Below are 17,723 nucleotides of genomic sequence, written 5' to 3'. Positions count from 1 at the left end.
CAACTATATAAAACATTTCCTGTTATGTCATTTTCATGAAGAACCTTGTTGTTTTGTATTTGTTGTTCAAAACAAACATTTTAGCAAGTAGTATTTACGTATGGAAATATATTTCTTTTGTAAGACATGTCTTTCAAGCCTTTTAATCAGATTTATGTCAGTAACTTTATTATCCAGATGGTCTGAGGTAGATTGCATTATTTTCATTACATTTGTTACCTTCTTGATAGAAAAGTAGCATTTGTATACCTTTTCGAGCTGAAGATTTACATTTAACTCCTGATTGAAGTAGGTTCATTTATTTTTACTAGAAATGATTGCTTAGATTATTCATATATCACTTAGAGCTTGGAAATTGGGCTGTTTAAGAATTTTTAGGTATTGAAAATAGGTGAGTAGTACTTATCATTTTTAGACACTGTTTTAAAATTATAAGTACTTTAAAAACACTGATTCTAACATAGTATTTTGAAATATAAAACAAATTCTATTATATTGCTGAATGTTGCAAAATATTTGAAAGTGGTAATAGATTTTGTTTGAACATAATTGAGAACTAGAAAAAGAAATATGAGATATTTTTCTGTAAGTCTGCTGTTTTTTACTCAAAATATGAATTACACACTGCCATCTGTCTGAACTATGACAAATTAATGACCTAATTACAGTTTTTGGATTCAGTTTTAACAAAAAGAAACACTCCTGCTCCCCAAGAAAACATAATTTAAAATAAACTATTTTTACATATATTGTGCTAACAATAAGGCTATCTTTTGATGAATTTGAGTAGTTTTAGTTGGTCCCAAAGTTTGAGTACAATAACTGGTAACAAATTTAAAGATCTGTTATTTTTTAAGCAAATCAGAGAAATTATAGTTAACTAAACAATTGCTTTCATACAACTGTATGTGCAAGAGAGTGCCATTTATGTTTTAAAAGTGTGTGTGTGTGTGTGTGTGAGTGAAAGCAAAGAATAAGGAAGGAAAGAAGGAAGGAAAGACCAGACTATTGGTAGTGTTCACTTTGGCTTATGTGAAGGTAAATAGGGTGTTTTATCATTTATTCTAAATAGTTCTGCATTATTTGGATCTTTTATAAAAGATCTTTTACTTGTATAATTAAAAAAAAAAACGAATTCAGTCAACCATCTTCTCAGAGCACGGAGCTATTTTGTAAGAGAGACAATGATATCTCAAGAAAGGTCTAACCTTGAAATTTCAGTGATATAGTAGACTCATGAAATTGGACTACTGCCGTTGATGATAAATACTGAAGTTAGGGGTATTCTCGTATACAAATGCTGTCAACAGACTCATTGAATATTATTTTAAATTTATTCTGAATATAAGGTATTTTCTTAATGGCTGTAATACAGTGGAATTTCCAAATAAATTTACATACTCTGGAAATTTTTTTGAGTGATATTGATTTATAGCATGAGATGCTGTAAAGTAAATAATGTTCATATAAGTGTACTTCTGGCAATGGTAAGGAGACATGTAGCATTACGATGCTGAAAGAAATCTGAGTAGAATAAGTTAAAACTTATCCTTAGGTTTTCCGTTCTACCTTGTATATGATAATAAAGTTTACTTTTTTAAAAGACCCTTAGTCTCTTTTTCATGTTCATCAATTTAAAATTCCATTGAATGTTTCTCATTGAAAGGAAAGAGTAGAGGTATGGAGTATAGAGAACAGAGAAGAGAGCTAGCTCAAGAAGAGAGAACACAAATGGCAAATCCAGAAGTGAGGGATAAGCCACAGAACCCACTTGAGTTAGCAGATCTACTGGAGAGAGGAATAGGCAAATGAAAAATAGGATCTTTCCCTTCCTTTTTTCTTCTTTCAGAAAGCATAAATAAATATCTGAATTTATAAGTTAATTAAAGAAGTTACCTCCTGCTTGAGTGATGAAGAATGTGGCCATAAGATTAAAGTGGTTTCTGGTAGAAGATAAATTATAAATATTGATAGTCAATAGAAAGAAGTGTACTTTTTCAGATATCTGAAAACCAGGGAGTGAAAGATGGGGGTTGACTGGTTAGAAGAACTGGAGTCCTAAGGGTTTCAGCCTAGAAAGATTGGAAGATTGAAGCAGTAGAAGTCGGTAGTACCTAAAATAGATTGTTTGATGTCATAACCCAGTGGTGTTACTGATGGCCATCTTGGACTCATCTATTGCTTTTATCTTTTGCAAAAGTGACTGAAATATGTGCTGTGTCTGAGAGGTATCCTAATTGGTTGTGTTCCTAAATTATAACAGATGCAGTCAACTTTGGTCTTGTCCCTCAATTGCCTTTTTACTTCATTTCAGTGGGAAAGGCCGTTGGGGAGTTAGGGAGACCATAAGCCTGCCAGAAACAGTAAGAACTTTCTCTGCTTTCTTTCTTTTTTTTTTTTTTCCCTCATGGGAGGCGGCAATGAAGAAGGAACTTGATATTGAGCAGATGAGATGGGGTTTTGCATCCAGTTTTCGTTCTCTGATCTCTTGTTTTTCCATTTTCCTCCTGAAGTATCTAAGACACAAGCACTGAGTGTTTCAAAAGACTTTCTTCAGATCATACCCTGTCAGAGATTTAGAATTCCCAGGTTGGCTGTTACCTACTGGAATACTCTTCTAAAATTAACCTTGTGATAATACTGCAGTAAAAATTTATCAGACGTGAGATGAAGTTTACACATGTATTATTGTTGAAGGGAAGGTTTGCTAAGCCCATAAATAATAAAAACAAGATCAGGGTATATGTTTAACTGGCTTAAGAAAAAACAGTTTTTAAGCCTATTAAAAGTCATATATTTTATTTGTAAAATATTTTAGACTATTTGAAATGCTTTCACATCTAACATACAATGTGCTCATTAAAACTTGATCTTAATATTTATTTAAGCAGTCTCAGAGGAATCTATTCTTCCTGGCATTACTTAAGCCTTTTATTTGTTACTAGAAAATAATAAACATATATTTTTAAAAAATACAGAACTGAATGAATTTTCCTCTTCCCCTCCCTGTGTGGTAAAAAAAAGTGAGCCCTGATATATATCAAATGTGAGACCTCTAGACAGATATTTCATCTCTTAGAATCTCAGTTTGTAAAACAGGGATATTAATAATCTGCTTTGTCAGAGGAGTGGCAAGCATTAGAAATAATATATGTAAAGGCTCCAGAATGGTGACTGGCATGGAGTAAGTTAACCAGAATGGTAGCTATTATTTTATTGTTAGATAAAAAGAGTATGAGAAAAAACTTGAATCAAATAACCAAGAAAAAGATCCCACATACATGTTGTATCAACTAGTCTTCTAGAAAGGATATGCTTTTAGTCTGCTTTTAATCAACAACAATTAAAAAAAGTAGTCCAAAGCATTGCTGATAAAACTCAAGATATATGCATCACTGAGTGGATATTTTTGCTCTTCATGTGTCTGAGTGCTGTCAGATCGTCCTTGTTTGAAAAGAAATGTGTGCGCAGATATGAAGCAATTATTAATTCTGTTGTATTCAAATCAATTACTAAAGAAATGAAACTAAAATTACCTAATTAATGCGAATCACAAATAAACCTGCTCTGTTTGTGAGGGATGTAATTGAAATGGTAATTATGCGGTAGGAATGCACTTCATTTGAAGATGGCAGCTCAGAAGACGTGTTTGGTGGCAGGATTTGACTGCACAGTGTGCCTCCCTCCTGACCTGGCCCAGAGAGGGGTCTTGTTTGCTTATTTACTAGATATGTTGGTGAGTGAATTCCCAGTATGGTTCTGAAATTCCATGAATTTCCATACTCGTGGAGCTGTGTGTCCTACATCATTACCCATCTCTCTGTTGCATATCTGGAATTCTCAGAACTATATATCAGTCCCCAGTAATGTCCATTTTTTTCCTCTGTGAACAATCAAGAAGAAAAGTGGATATTCTTTTAAAAAGATTTTATAGCAGAGTACATAATAAACAGACTACTCATAGGTTATTTGGTTAAAAGATGCAGAAATCTTTGTAAATCCCAATGAGATCATTTAAAGTCACCCATTTTGCTTTTCATGTCTGAAGTGTAACTTTTCCTGGGTCTGGGTTACTATGAGCATAGTGTCAGTGTGCAATCAGTCCTTAAAACCAAATGATCCTTTTTATCCAGGAATAGTTTCCTCTCTAAAAACTAGGAAGCCTTTATCACTTCCTATCTTGTTTTACCATTACTCCATTGCTTGTGTACATCTTATCGCCCCTGTAAGACTGGAATCTCCTTGAGCGCAGGGAAAATGACTATAATCTCTACAGCCTGAGGGTAGCCGTCAGAGCCTGACTTCAGTGCTGATCAGACTTGGGTTTATGACTTGGGCTGTGCTATGTGTTAATCTCCAATTCCTCCTTTGTCAAAGGAGGCAAAGTTAGTACTTGTCTCTCGGGGTTGTTGTGAGGATTAATAAAACACTTCAGTAAAGCTTCTATCACAGTGCCTAACACATTTCAAGAAATATTAGTTTCTCTTTTCCACAGAAGTTAGCTAGCATGTTGCCTTACACGTATGTCTCTCAATCAAGAAGGCTGCCTATTAATTTTTAACTACATTATGAGTTAATATGAATCGCTTATTTGGCTAGACACCTTAGAGATGTAACTCAGTTATTTCTATAAGTTATTAGTCAGATTAACCCCGCAGGTTTGGTCACTTCAGCACTGTGTGTCCTAAGGGTACATCACCCAGCTAGTCTTTTTACCCACAAGGCAGTTTTAAAATAAATGGTCTAAAGTTAACACTAGCTTAGGCTCTTGAACTCTCTTAGCAACACTCATTCAAGCAAAATACTGTGTTAGACTAAAAGCTTCAGGTTCTTAGAGGCCTCACATGACTTCATAAAATGCATCTTTTTAGGCCAATGTTGCTCTACAGTACAGAGATAGATTTTATAAAGATTCTAAAAGATCTGTAGAGAATCTTTATATACATATAAATTCCCCCCCATACATTTTGGTTATTTGTTGTTAAGAAGAAGTATGAAGTAAGAGAGATTGTTGAGAAAGTTTATAGTTTTAAAGTTATTATTATTCAATATCCTGTGATAAGCCATAATGGAAAAGAATTTTGGAAAGAATGTGTACGTGTGTGTTGATATACATATGTATATATACACACATATATCTGAATCACTTTGCTGTACAGTAGAAATTAACACAACATTGTAAATCAACTATACTTCAATAAAAAAATAAAGTTATTATTATTATTTTGTCTAATGAAGGTTTCTAATTTCCATGATCCAAGATCTCTCAAATCATAACCTAGCCATTTAGTAGACACACATGACAATGGGAGTAATACTGCTGCTGTTTTTAGTGAACTCTTACCCAGTAGCTAAATCCCAATGATCATTTGAAAACCCATGAATCAAATGCCTCTTCCTTGAAACTGTACACATTTCTGCTTATGCTAGATTGTGAGGCCAGACCTTAATTTTCTTAGAGCAATCGTGATACTTATCACCTTTGTCCATGACATAATTGTTACAACAGTACCTAGGATCAGATACCCAACCTTTAGGAAAATTTTTTTTTCCAGTTTTTATCTGAATCCTCTCTTGAAATAATTGATTAAATGTGTCTGAGCAATTTTAAAAGAGCAACCAATCGTTACCTAGTTTTACAGACATTTGTAATCATGCCTATAGCTACAAAAAATCAGGCCGTGTATTTAATAGCTTGGAGAATGCCAAGTCTTCTCATTGTTTACATTGTAACATCTTCTTAAGAACTAATCATTTTATTGCTTCTCTACCTTTGGTTTTTCTTTTTCTTTTCTTTTTCCTTTCTTTATTGGTACAACAAAATTGTATGTTATTTGGAAGTTCATGAAATGTAGTTTGCTTGGTATAGGTTCTGTAAATTAAGCCTATAATATTTAACTGGCATATATTGGAAAGCAATGTACTTAATCCTAACTGAACTGAAAGTGCTTGTATCTCTATAGTAGCAATTTAATGATAACAGGTCATCTGCATTTTTATGCTGAAAAGAACCCTTTGTGGTAATCAATCTGTAATTTTCTGTTTGCCATCTTTTTCTTTATTGTGTGAGCGGTTGGAGTTGAATTACTGTAAAATACTTCTGCTGCTAGCAAGTTGTTTTTAATCAATTAAAGTGCATTGTTACCTACTTGGGTGGCTCTTCAGGATGGTGGGGAACTTCAGCACTCCCCCAAATGCTTGCTTTTCAAATGTGGAGTTCTTGGATACATTTTGGATACTGATATATTTTCAGAATCATGTATCTGGATGGGCACACCTCTGGTGATTAAGGCCTATTAAGTTGTATTTACCACTTTATAATAAAGCCTTTTTTGGGTTTTTTTTGCTTTAAAGTGCACTCATGCATTGAATTTGGTGTTTTACTTCTTTGCTGCCCGTGAGAGACCCTGGGCTTGGTAATTAGTATTTATTTCCAAGTTTCTATTTTTACCATGTGTTTTGATTTTCTAGGTTACTGACTATTGAGATAAAGGAAATGGTCCAGTTAGTTGCAATCAGAAAGCTAGAAGCTTTTGATAGAAAAGTGAGAAAAATGTACTGCCCCTGTCTGAGAGAAAGAAACAGAGAGGGAGTGGCTTCATTAGAAGTGTCATAATCAGTGGCTGCCAATTACTCAGTGAACAGAAAACATCTGGTATTCACCTACATCTATTAGCAGCCCTTATGTTTCCATCTGCAGGTCATTGTCTCTTTCTCAGTTTTTTTTTTTTAGATACTGCGATGCTTTGACTTTCCAATCTGTATCTGGTACTGGTTCTTTCCTCAAACTCTACATCTAGTCCATCAGAAACAGTTGGCTCCACTTCGAAAATATATCTTTAAAAAAAATTTTTTTTTTAATTTATTATTTTTGGCTGCGTTGGGACTTCGCTGCTGCGCGTGGGCGTTCTCCAGTTGCGGTGAGATGGGGCTACTCTTCGTTGCAGTGCGTGGGCTTCTCATTGCAGTGGCTTCGCTTGTTGTGGAGCACAGGCTCTAGGGCTTCAGTAGTTGCAGTGCGTGGGATCAGTAGTTGTGGCTCACGGGCTCTAGAGTGCAGGCTCAGTAGTTGTGGCACACGGGCTTCGTTGCTCCGCGGCATGTGGGATCTTCCCGGACCAGGGCTCAAACCCGTGTCCCCTGCATTGACAGGCAGATTCTTAACCACCGTGCCACCAGGGAAGTCCCCCAAAATATATCTTGAATTTACATAATGTTCACTCCTACATCTCTAGTCTGAGCTGCCATCATTTCCTAGTCTTCTAAACCTAAAATATTCCAAAAATTTGTAGCTGGTCTTTCTGCCTCCATTCTTTTTCTTCTTTGCCCCATAATCCACCCAATAGTCAGACCTGCACTTTCTAAAACTGAAACCAGATAATAACCATCCATTGCTTTAAACACAAAACTTCTCTATTAAAAACAGAATAAAGTTGAAATCCCTTTCCGGAGTCTGCAAGGTCCTATAGGACATGGCTCCCGCCTCTCTCTGAGTCCTCCTCCTCCATTCTTCTTCTTCTTCTTCACTAACCTCTCAAAATATCTCCCCTCTTTCTTCTCCTTGGACAGGGCAAGGTCATTCCCATCTGAGGGTTTGGAACACTCTTCCTTCATAACTTTGAATGAAGCCTCCTTCTTTTCTGCTGTCACTCAGCTCAACTGTTGCCCCTTTGGAGAGGCTTTTCCTGAGCACCCGAGATAAATAAGCCCCTCTCAGGCATTCTATGACATTACCCTATTCTATTTTGTTATACTTAATAGTATCTGAAATTATCTAGTTTATTTATTTGTCTCTTCTCTCAACACACGCTTGAAGAACATTTGTCTTGGTCACTGAGGTAACCCCAATGCTCAGAATTGGGCCAGGAACATAGTAGATGATAAATATGGGCTCAAGGTCTCACTAAATTACTGTCCTTTCCCTTCCATAAATAGAATTCTGCATGCGTGTGTTTATGTGTGTGTGTGTGCATGCATGCCGGTGCGTGCGCATGCACCAGTATGATAAACACAGTATTTTATACTGTAATATCTATTCCAAAGCCTGTATTTTAGAAATCTGCATATTGAGGCCCAAGGTCACATGGGGAAAGAGTAGAACAGTGATTTAAAACCTTGTGTTTTTGCTCTTGGCCTGGTGTTGCTTCCCTTACATAATTTGCTCTTTCCTTCTTTTCATTCATTTGTTCATTTGCTTCATTCACAATAAATATTGGGTACCTGTTTGCTCTGGAACATAGCAGTTTCTGTGGGTGCAGATGTTGTTATGCTTTGGGGTGGGGCCCAATGGAAGTGGTTTAGGTTTTCAAGTAACATAGACCTGGGGTCAAGTCCTTGCTCTGCTCCTCACTTTAAGGTAAATGTAGGGAATTGCTGATATTTGATTGTTCCACTATGTGACCTTGGGAGTGTTTCTTGGATATTCTACACTCATTTCCTTCAGCTGTAAATAATAATACCTGTCAAAAGATTTTAAGAAATAAATGCAGTAACTTACATAAAGCACTTAGCTCATTTTCTGGCACAAATAACTGTTATTCTTTGTAGATTATAAATATTTGCATATTATTTCTATATTTATTAGATATGGTTCCTAAGATATTACTTGAACTATAAGTAGTATCAACTCAGTCTAAAGTTATCTCTTGCCTTCTAGAGAATATGAGTATTTTTCTTACTTGATTGTTATAACGTTTAGAATATTCTTTTCCATTAAAAAAACAAACAAGTTTGCCATCCACAAATTTCACTGTTTCACAAATCATTGTGGTGTTTCACAAATTTATTTTATTTTATTATGGTAACTTTATTTAGCTTTTCTATTTGATTTTATATTACACTTAATAGTATTTTAATTATTATGGTTGATTATCATGATAATTTAATAGTCTCTTAGTACTTAAGAAAGGGAATCCTTTATAAAAGCAATCAAATCTCATTTCTTTAGTTCCTAGGATGTTTTAGAAATACATTTTTTAAAGTTAGTTAATTGGGTGGAAAAATTACATGTTATAATTTTCAGAAAAGAAAATTGATATACCTAACCAAAAATTCTGATAATATTCAATAGATTAGAAGCTAAAGAGAAAATGACAACAAGTATACCATTGATTGCAAATTACTTTTATTTAGGTAGGATTAACCATCTTCATTCTATGACTATATGTGCATACTATAGATCAATAAGGTGTTCAGAATGGAATTAACTATCTGGAAGGAAGTGGTGTTATCTAAAACCTACAGCTGGAAAATACAAGAATTAGAAACTATTTGATTAATGCTGGATCACATAATTATCCAATGATTAAAGACTGCTTGGTGGAACTGACATAATGGCGTTTTCTTTTTGGAAAATAATATTTGAATTTTAATGGTGTTCCGCTTGGTATTTAGTAAAAATGCAATTCACTAAGAATACACTTAGGGTTTAGACAGAGACCTAACCTCTGTAGCTTGGTGGTTTGGCACTTCTGATGCAGATTTGGGGAGAGGTTTGAAATTAGGATGTAAAGTCAGAACAGCATGACTTCAGCTAATGTACTGTTTGCCCTTGACCCCTTCTCCACTACCTGCCAGTAATGATAGGCGTTTGACAAGTGTAAGTACCTAATGCCCATTTTATTTACAGTTTTCATAGCTAATGAATAATAAGAAAACGTCCACCAGGACCTGACTGTTTACCTCTCTAATAGCCATTTACAGATGGTGCATGTTGTGGCTGTCACAAAGCCATGTCCTATAATCACATTTGATGTAAGTAACTGCTCGCCATTCTGTATTGTGGTTGGAGCTGGAGAAATAGAAAACTGGTCATTTCCCGGCAGATAGCAGTAAGTTTCAATTCAGTCAGAATGCTGTATGTACTGTGATAGGTTTATAATTATTACCCAAAGATTGATGGTTTTTTGGTGAGTGTAAATTTGTGCAGCAGTAATCCATTAAGAAATCGATAATCATTCCATTCTGATGTGTAGTTCCTATTCACTGTTATAAATGTGTACTTGGAGCTGAAACCAGTGCCTTTTTTTTTTTTTTTTGAAATTGTAGTTGACGCTATTGGAAATGAGGGGATTATTATAACATTTTTTTCTTCAGTCCGATTCCTTTTTCTTTGCCTGTGTTCTCTTGCCCCATATGGCATACCTAATGAAAGGCTGCATATTTTCATACCATTTACAAAATTTATTTAGACCTTTATTTAATGTTTCGGTCTCCTTTTCTCCATCTTTTACTTAATTGTTTAATAATGGCAAGTCTAAGTTTAAAGTGCCTCAGTGTTTCTTTCTGTAATGTGGAGGTGATTTATTAGCAAATATACATGATCAGGAAAGTGTGGTAGTTTCTTCCCTTTAAAATAAAATTTTAACCTCAAAGCTATAATCTCATAAAAAGCAAACCTAACATTTATTTATTTACTCATACCTGTTAAGCACTGTGCTAGATGCTTTTGCGGAAGCAAGGATTAAAACAACATTGACCTTGCTCTCAGACAAGCTTATATTTTAGAGAAAGGGAGGCCAAAATCAGCACAAATAACATAAGGATGTGAAGAAAGAAGAGAAGTGGTGGGGGAAATGTCAGCTCTGAAACCATCCATTACGTAAGTTCCGAACTGGAACTTTGGTGTTATGGTATGATAGTGCTGGGGATGATGGGGTGTGGGTAATGAGCTTCATCCCACAGGGGATGTGGCCAGTGTTACAAAATTCTGCCATGGTCTGGGACTGAAGAGCAGTCTAAATAAAGATTCTAAATAAAAGTGACATAGGGGCAGAGTAGAAAGTTAAAACAGTAGAGAAAGATATAAAATGAAAAGTAAAAGCCCCACTGCCCAGGTTATCCCAGCCCTCCGTTTCTCATGTTACTAATTTCTTAATTATCCTTCCATAATTTTTTGGTATATTGTAGCATGTTAAGTCTAGTGCTAGTTCAGCTAGAATATAGACTACCACATGTATATATTTTTCTTTTCTTTTTTTTTTTTTTTTTTTACTACCAGTAGGATTACACTGTGCATACTGACTTATGGCTTGATTTTGCATTTAGGAATTTTGTTTTGGACTTTTTTTTTTGTTCTTGGGTGCATATAATTCCATTATACATTATACCCTGAGGATACACTGTGATTTACTTAGATAGTCCTTCAACGATGAGCATTTAGTTTGTTTCTAGGTGTTTGCTATTACATAAACAGTGTTACAGTGAATGGCCTGTCCATCCATTTACCTTTGCACAGGCGTCCTTAGGATAACTTGGCTGCAGAATTGCTGTCATGAAGTATGTGCAGTGACCATTTTGGTGGATAAAGTATGGGCAGATTGCCCTGTGAAAAGGTTACCAATTTACACTACAAGTAGGCTGTGAGTCCTTGTTTTGTCACCTTCGACAACCCTGAATTTTATCAATGTTGGTTAATATGATAGGGGGGAAATAGTATCTAAGGTTATTTGACATTTCTTAATTATGGTTACTTAAACAGTATTTTGTATGTTTGTTGGTTGGAATGTCTGTGTTTAATTTCTGTCCATGAAGAACATTTCTACTTCAGCATCCAGAAGAAATTATAATTAAAAACTCTATTAAGAACTAGGAGAAAGGAGGAAAAAGATTTTATTTGGGGTCCATGTCTCAAGGCAGATTTAATGGGAAGATACTGATTGTTTGATGTTAAACAAAAACTTCCAAAAGTTAAATATGGCAGAAAATGTAGCTTTTATTCCTGTTTCTGCTTTCATTTCATTGGTTCATCTTGGTAAATCACGTAAGAAACTCTTCCAAGGTATTTAGCATAGTGCTTCAATAAAGTTCTAAGGTTAACAAAATCTTAATTGTTATACCATGGAACATGGCTATCCTTGTAGTAGCAATTCTTTTAAGAGAAAAGAGTGCGTATCTAAAAAGTAGAAGTAGCAAGCAGAGAATACAGAAAGAAAAATAAGGTGTTACTTAAAAACTATTTGATTAATTACATTGGAGGCTCTAGTTTTTGAATAAGGGGGATGCTTTTCATGAGGTTATGTAAGGGGATAAGGAGCTGTCTACATAGGACCTGATTTCTCCTTCTTTCCTATTTCAAGACTAATGGAGCTCTCCGAGTCTGTCAGTTCATAAGCAAGTTGATTTGTCTCAGAACTCACAGGCTAAGCCTACTCCTGAAAAAGGCTGAAGTCTAGTACTCTTTGTTTGTTTGCTTTCTGGTACGCCTTTTCAGGAAACTACTAGGTTTTTCTCGCACAGGAAACTGAAATATGCTGGAGAGCAGAGAAAGTTCATTTCATGACATCTGTGTTTTTTTAATACAATTATACATCCAAATGTGTTCTGTAGTTTTGTAGCTCCCAGTCTGTCCCAAGAACTAGATTGATGGCAGCCTGTTAAAGAATATGCTAGAGGCCACTAGGGACCTGGGCTTGTTCTTTGACTCAAAGAGCATGCTGAGGTAGAACAAATTTGTACCTTATTCCCTTCTGCAGAATGGTGGTTTGAGGATGTAGCTGATTCAATCTCTGCTTTTTGCCTATAAAATCACATTTAAAAATATCAGGCTTCTAAGTTCTCTTCTGGGACCGCAAGTGTGTGTGTGTGTGTGTGTGTGCGTGTGTGTGTGTACACCCATGTCGTTTATTTCACCACTGAAAATAACCTTGATGAATCAAACACTTACTTGGAAGTGACCCCAGAGGTCATTTAGAACAACTTCCTAAACAAAGCAAGAATATTCTTGGCAGCACGTGTGACAGGTGGTCTCTGGGATTTTCCTTGACCACTTCTGTGCTAGAGAAGCTGTTGTATTGTTGGTCAGCTCTGATTCTTAGAAAGTCCTTTATGCTGAGCCTTCATCTGCCTCTCTGGAATGTCACTGCCTTTTACTAAGACACAAACTAAATATCTCAGGGGAATTTTAGATGCTTTGTTCTGGATTAGTGCTTGTAGTCCTAGGTTTTCATGTACGTTTTTAGAGCTTTGCATTGGCCCTGTGTTTAAAAGACTGTCATAATTTATTCTGAGAAATAATGCCATAGTTAGCATGTGTATGTCCTGTCTCTTTCCATCTTCGCCCAGACAGCTACAAGTAAACCATCTAAGTATGGTTAAGTAACAAACAAAAACAAAACAAAATAAAAAACCCTGACTTCATTTTCAGTAAGTTACCTCTTAATAAAACTATAAATAACTTTTAAGTTATTTAAATAAATTTAAGGAATTTCTCTTTTAAACCTTAAATAACTTTTAAGTCTTTTGACAGTGCAGATTAAATTATATTTAAGACGATATTTTGCCTGAAAACCGGGCATATTTTGAAGACACAAATTCACTGATTATGTTTCCATTTCAAAGGGAATGCGCAATTTTGACTTCATACATAGATGTTTTAGCAGTTATATTTACCCGAAAGCTTGTTGCTCTAAGACTTAAAAGGGAAGAGACATATAGAGAGATGTTGCAAAACTCAAATAAAAAATGGGAGTATCTTTCAGGCATGCATTTAGCTTAGGATGTAGAAACTTACCGAAATTTTCCAGCTGAAATTTATTATGAAAAATTTCTAGGTGAAAAAAAGATGAGACGGAGTTTCCTGACAGGGGTTCTAGGCACCCACAGTTGTTCCTCCAAGGGTATTAGCAATATACGAATCGGCTTATGACTTCATATTTCTCCCCTGGCTGAGTGGCAGTTTTACTGTGCCTTTATCGGATTTACTATGGTAATTGGATATGGAATTGTGCCGGGAAGCACATATTTCAATATGTGCACCTTAGCAATCTAAATTGTGAGGATGGTGACTCACTCAACATTTAACAGGGAAATTAGCTGGCTTTGTCTGTGTGTGAACATTGGGGGAGGAGCTGACCCTAGCTTTGGAGACATACCAATGCTCCAGATCACCTGTGGCAAAAATCTAGCCATGGGAATTTGTCTTGATTAGCCAGGCGAGGCTTTGTCAGACACATCTTTGCTTTATTTTGGAGAAGTATCTGATTAGGGGATTCCCTAGCTGAAAAATATGATTGGGTATATGTTTAGGAAATTTGTTAGCCCATTTAGTTATGCCACTGCCGATTTGGTAAGAGTGCTTCAGCAAGTTCACATAGCACTGTTGGGTCTCCCTTCATTTCAAGGAATGTTGTGAAATTCTCGGGAAGGGATAATCCTCATACCCAAGTTGTTTTAAAAATAGTTGTGTTATACAGCCTGTTTCCCAAACTTGTTTGATCATAAGAATCATCTGGGATGCTTGTAAAACTGGAGGCCCACGCATCACTCCAGGTGTAGTGAATCAGAATCAGCAAGGAAGGAACCCATGACTCTGTGATTCTGATGATCAGGCAAGTTTAAGAAATACTATCAAATAATATCTATGCAGGAGATTGGAAAGGACAGCTTTGGAAAGAAGACAGTGGTTGCTCCAAGGAGCCAGAGGATTACAGCATATTACTATCAAACACTAAAATGTCCCTTACTTTTCTGTGATGGTACAAGAAGAATATGCCTGACTGCGTCCTTAGGGTTTTCAGGGGGTGGAGGGAAAGGTGGAGGTTGCCCTTTTCAAGAAAAAGCTAAAAATGTAAAGATATATTACATTGCTTTATTGCAGCAGGCAGAATGTCTTTACTCTTCTTCTCTCATTTTTTCCTGTTCTCTACCTGCCTTTGGTCACTTTCCTTTTTCTTGCCCTTCCAGGTTACTTTGTTTGGGACATTTAATAAAACCATGGGCAACATTTTCACACTGCATTTTCTGAGACAATATTTTCTCTCTCTAGAGAAGAGACAATACTTCTGTCAGTTGTATTCCTTCAGCCTGTTTACAAAAACCCAGACACATGTTCCTGTTTCAGCTCGGGAGCTTGTGCATCTGTTGACACTTCAGAAATAATCAGTTTAGATTTCAACAGCTGATTAGCCCTGCCGCAGTTTCTAACCAAACTGAGAAGGAACTCTTAAGAATGTTACCATTTTGCTACTTAGTTGTCTGTACGAAAATATAATAATGGTCATTTTAGAGCAATGCTGTGGTTATAAAAGGCCTTTGCTACAATGATATTTTCCTTTATTGTACCTCAAAGAAGTTGACTAGTCTGTTAAGAGCAGTTCTTCCAAGACTAATCGCAAAAGTTTCATTAGGGTCCTTTCACTTACAGCAATTCTGAGTGTTAGAAAAAATATTGATGGAATTCCAGGAATATCCTATATGATCTGCTAAACAGTTTCACAGAGACTCCGGCTTCCACACTGAGTTACTACTGAATGTAAGAAATACACCTAGTGGTATCACTGTGGCACCCAAGTACTGATTTGCGTGAGATAGGGAGCCATATCCCCATGAGCTGCAGCCAGAAGGAAAGAGGAGAGGCGAGCTTTAAATGCACTCGTGCGAATATTTACCTGCTTGACCTTATATTTCTCTAATAGTCTGTAGAAATACACTAGAAATAGAATCAGAGAACATAAGAGACTTGATAGAAATAATGGAGAAGATAGAATCAGAAAGCATAAAACTTATTTATAGAATAGATCCTGTAGGTTATTATGCCCCATAATCAGTGAGTACTTATTGAATACTTTATGAAAAATGTATATGGAACAGAGAATTCATTCTTACTTTAAAAAAATGAAATTTCACAGATAGAAATCATAAATAAGTAAAAAATTAAATGTCAGTTGAATATTTTAGATGTGAGTTGTAGACAGCAAACATAACAGTTTCCCAATTATATCCATATAATTAAGGCAGAGGATCCAGTGATTTTTGGGGGAAGAATTGGAGGTTGTCTGCCTTCTAGTTCGGTTCATAAAATTAATCATTTTCTTTCTCTGGCCTTGTCACATTTCTTTCTGTAGTACAAATCTGTTTATCATTCTCCTGCCTTAAAACCTTCATGACTCCTCTTATCTACAGGGAGTTAAAAAGAGCTGTATTACCTATAAAGAACTAATAAGCTCTTTAGTATTCTATACTACACCCTTTGTTAAACAACATAATCTATTAATCTTCATTTCCTGAAATTCCTGTTCACATATACCATGATTCAACCACAGACACTTGCCACGTTTGTGTTGAACATAACAACTTCTTTCAAATTACCTTATCTTTGCCTAAGCCCTTCCCTTTTCCTTGAATTTCTGTCCCTTTTTCTTGACTCCCAAGAAACTCCCAACCCTTAAAGAGCAGATGTATGTTACTGCTTCTTTAAAGCTTTAATTATTCCCCTGTAATCCTGTAGCATTGAGTGTGTACATATTTCTATTATAGTATCTACCGCATTCTATTGTTATTGTTTTACGTCTGTCTCCAATATTAGCCTTTGAGATCCTCTGTTGCACAGACTGTGTCTTGTTCATCTCTGTACCTGCGATCTTGCAACTGCACCAGGTACAGAATAGGTGCACCCCTCTCCAATGTTTTGTGAACAAATGACTAAGGGAGAGTGAATGGGCTTTCATGAAGTGGGCTGTAGTGGGGACTGCCCTTAGGGGAAGACAGATGGAATCCCCTTTAGCTGGGGGTGGGGATCAAGTAGTAAAGGGCAATTTTGATCTGACTTCACCTGTCCTTACGTGAACAGGATGCAGTAGGAATCCATAAAGGATGGTGACCTCCGAACCCAGATCTGTATGGATGGTCTTGCCCTCAGCACTCAAACCTCTTCAGGCCTTGCTTCCTGCTTATTCTTGTAGTTTGGAGGTAGCGAGTATGGATACGTCTGTTGCTGGGCCTCACAGTAGGCTAGAGTATTAATAAGCAAAATTCCTATGGACTTCCTTCTATGTGTCATCTGTAACAGAATAATAACAGTGGTACACCCTTTATTCTTTGTCCCTGTCATATTTCTTCTCTCCCACACTTGCATCTATCCTGTTTGTGCTGGCTCATAGTGTTAGACTTGTAATGAAACTTCCTCTGACTAACCCTAGGGAAATTTGTTTCAGCTCAGGCATTTGCCCTTTGTCAAGCTGACCTATTTCATTAAAAAAATAAATGAGGTTGTGGTGGGAAGAGTACTTAGAACGCTGCAGGAAGGGGCATGCCACCGGTGCCCCAGCAAAGGTTATGTAGATCAGGCTAGTTTTAGTGAAGCATATGAATTGTCTTTGGGCCTTTTTGCTCTTCTTTCTTCTTTCTTAGCACTCCTTTTAGAAACCCACTTCCCTTGTGGTACTTTCTTGTTGCTTCACTGCCCCACTCAGTCCTGCCTTCCTTGCAGGGTTGCATGATGATGATACTTGTCTCCACAATCCCTCTCTATCCGAATCAGAACCTGTCTATGGCAGTAGGAATTCTTTTCTCAGCTTTCTGTCCTGTCATGAACAATTCGGTAAAGTCATTCAAGCCGAGATTTTAGAGAGTGACTTAGTTTAATAGATTACAGTTGTATTAGAGTAGCATGTGTGCTTTAGTAGAGGCTTTTCTAGAAATTCGGTCTCAAGTTGTTGTAATACAGTTTTAATAATGGGAATTTCAGGCACCAGATCATACAGGAAGGTATGGAGGAAATGTTTGGGGCCCATGAATATTTTCCTTTTGTTTTCAATCAAATTAATAACATTAAAGTAACTTTTTCTGGCTCCAAAGTGGTATTTGACCTGTGTTGAGACTTTTTGTTTCATGAGTACAGAATATCAGCAATAAAGACTAACTTTGTGGTTAAAAAAGTTGGAGAATATTAGGATCTGGAAGTGACTCCTTGGCCATTCTTTCACCCTGTGCCAAATAATTTTTGT

The 17,723-nt window shown here is 36.2% G+C and overlaps 1 protein-coding gene across 9 annotated transcripts in view; it reads left to right on the top strand.

Annotated features, from left to right (window-relative positions):
- The window catches only part of IKZF2 (IKAROS family zinc finger 2), a 173,841-nt gene that overhangs the window by 14,821 nt on the left and 141,297 nt on the right, over nt 1–17,723 (top strand). Inside the window, exon 1 of one of the 9 annotated variants that reach the window (XM_059928630.1) lies at nt 2,315–2,363. The exons of the other annotated variants lie outside the window; for them this stretch is intronic. The gene's annotated coding sequence lies outside the window, so the exon portion shown is untranslated. Of the gene's footprint in view, nt 1–2,314; nt 2,364–17,723 lie in introns of those variants that run through there. 9 annotated transcript variants of the gene reach the window in all.

Source organism: Balaenoptera ricei, chromosome 7 (genome assembly GCF_028023285.1).
Source record: "Balaenoptera ricei isolate mBalRic1 chromosome 7, mBalRic1.hap2, whole genome shotgun sequence".
Lineage (NCBI taxonomy): Eukaryota > Metazoa > Chordata > Mammalia > Artiodactyla > Balaenopteridae > Balaenoptera > Balaenoptera ricei.
Note: the sequence above shows the minus strand (reverse complement) of the source record. Positions and strands in the feature narration are given on the sequence as shown.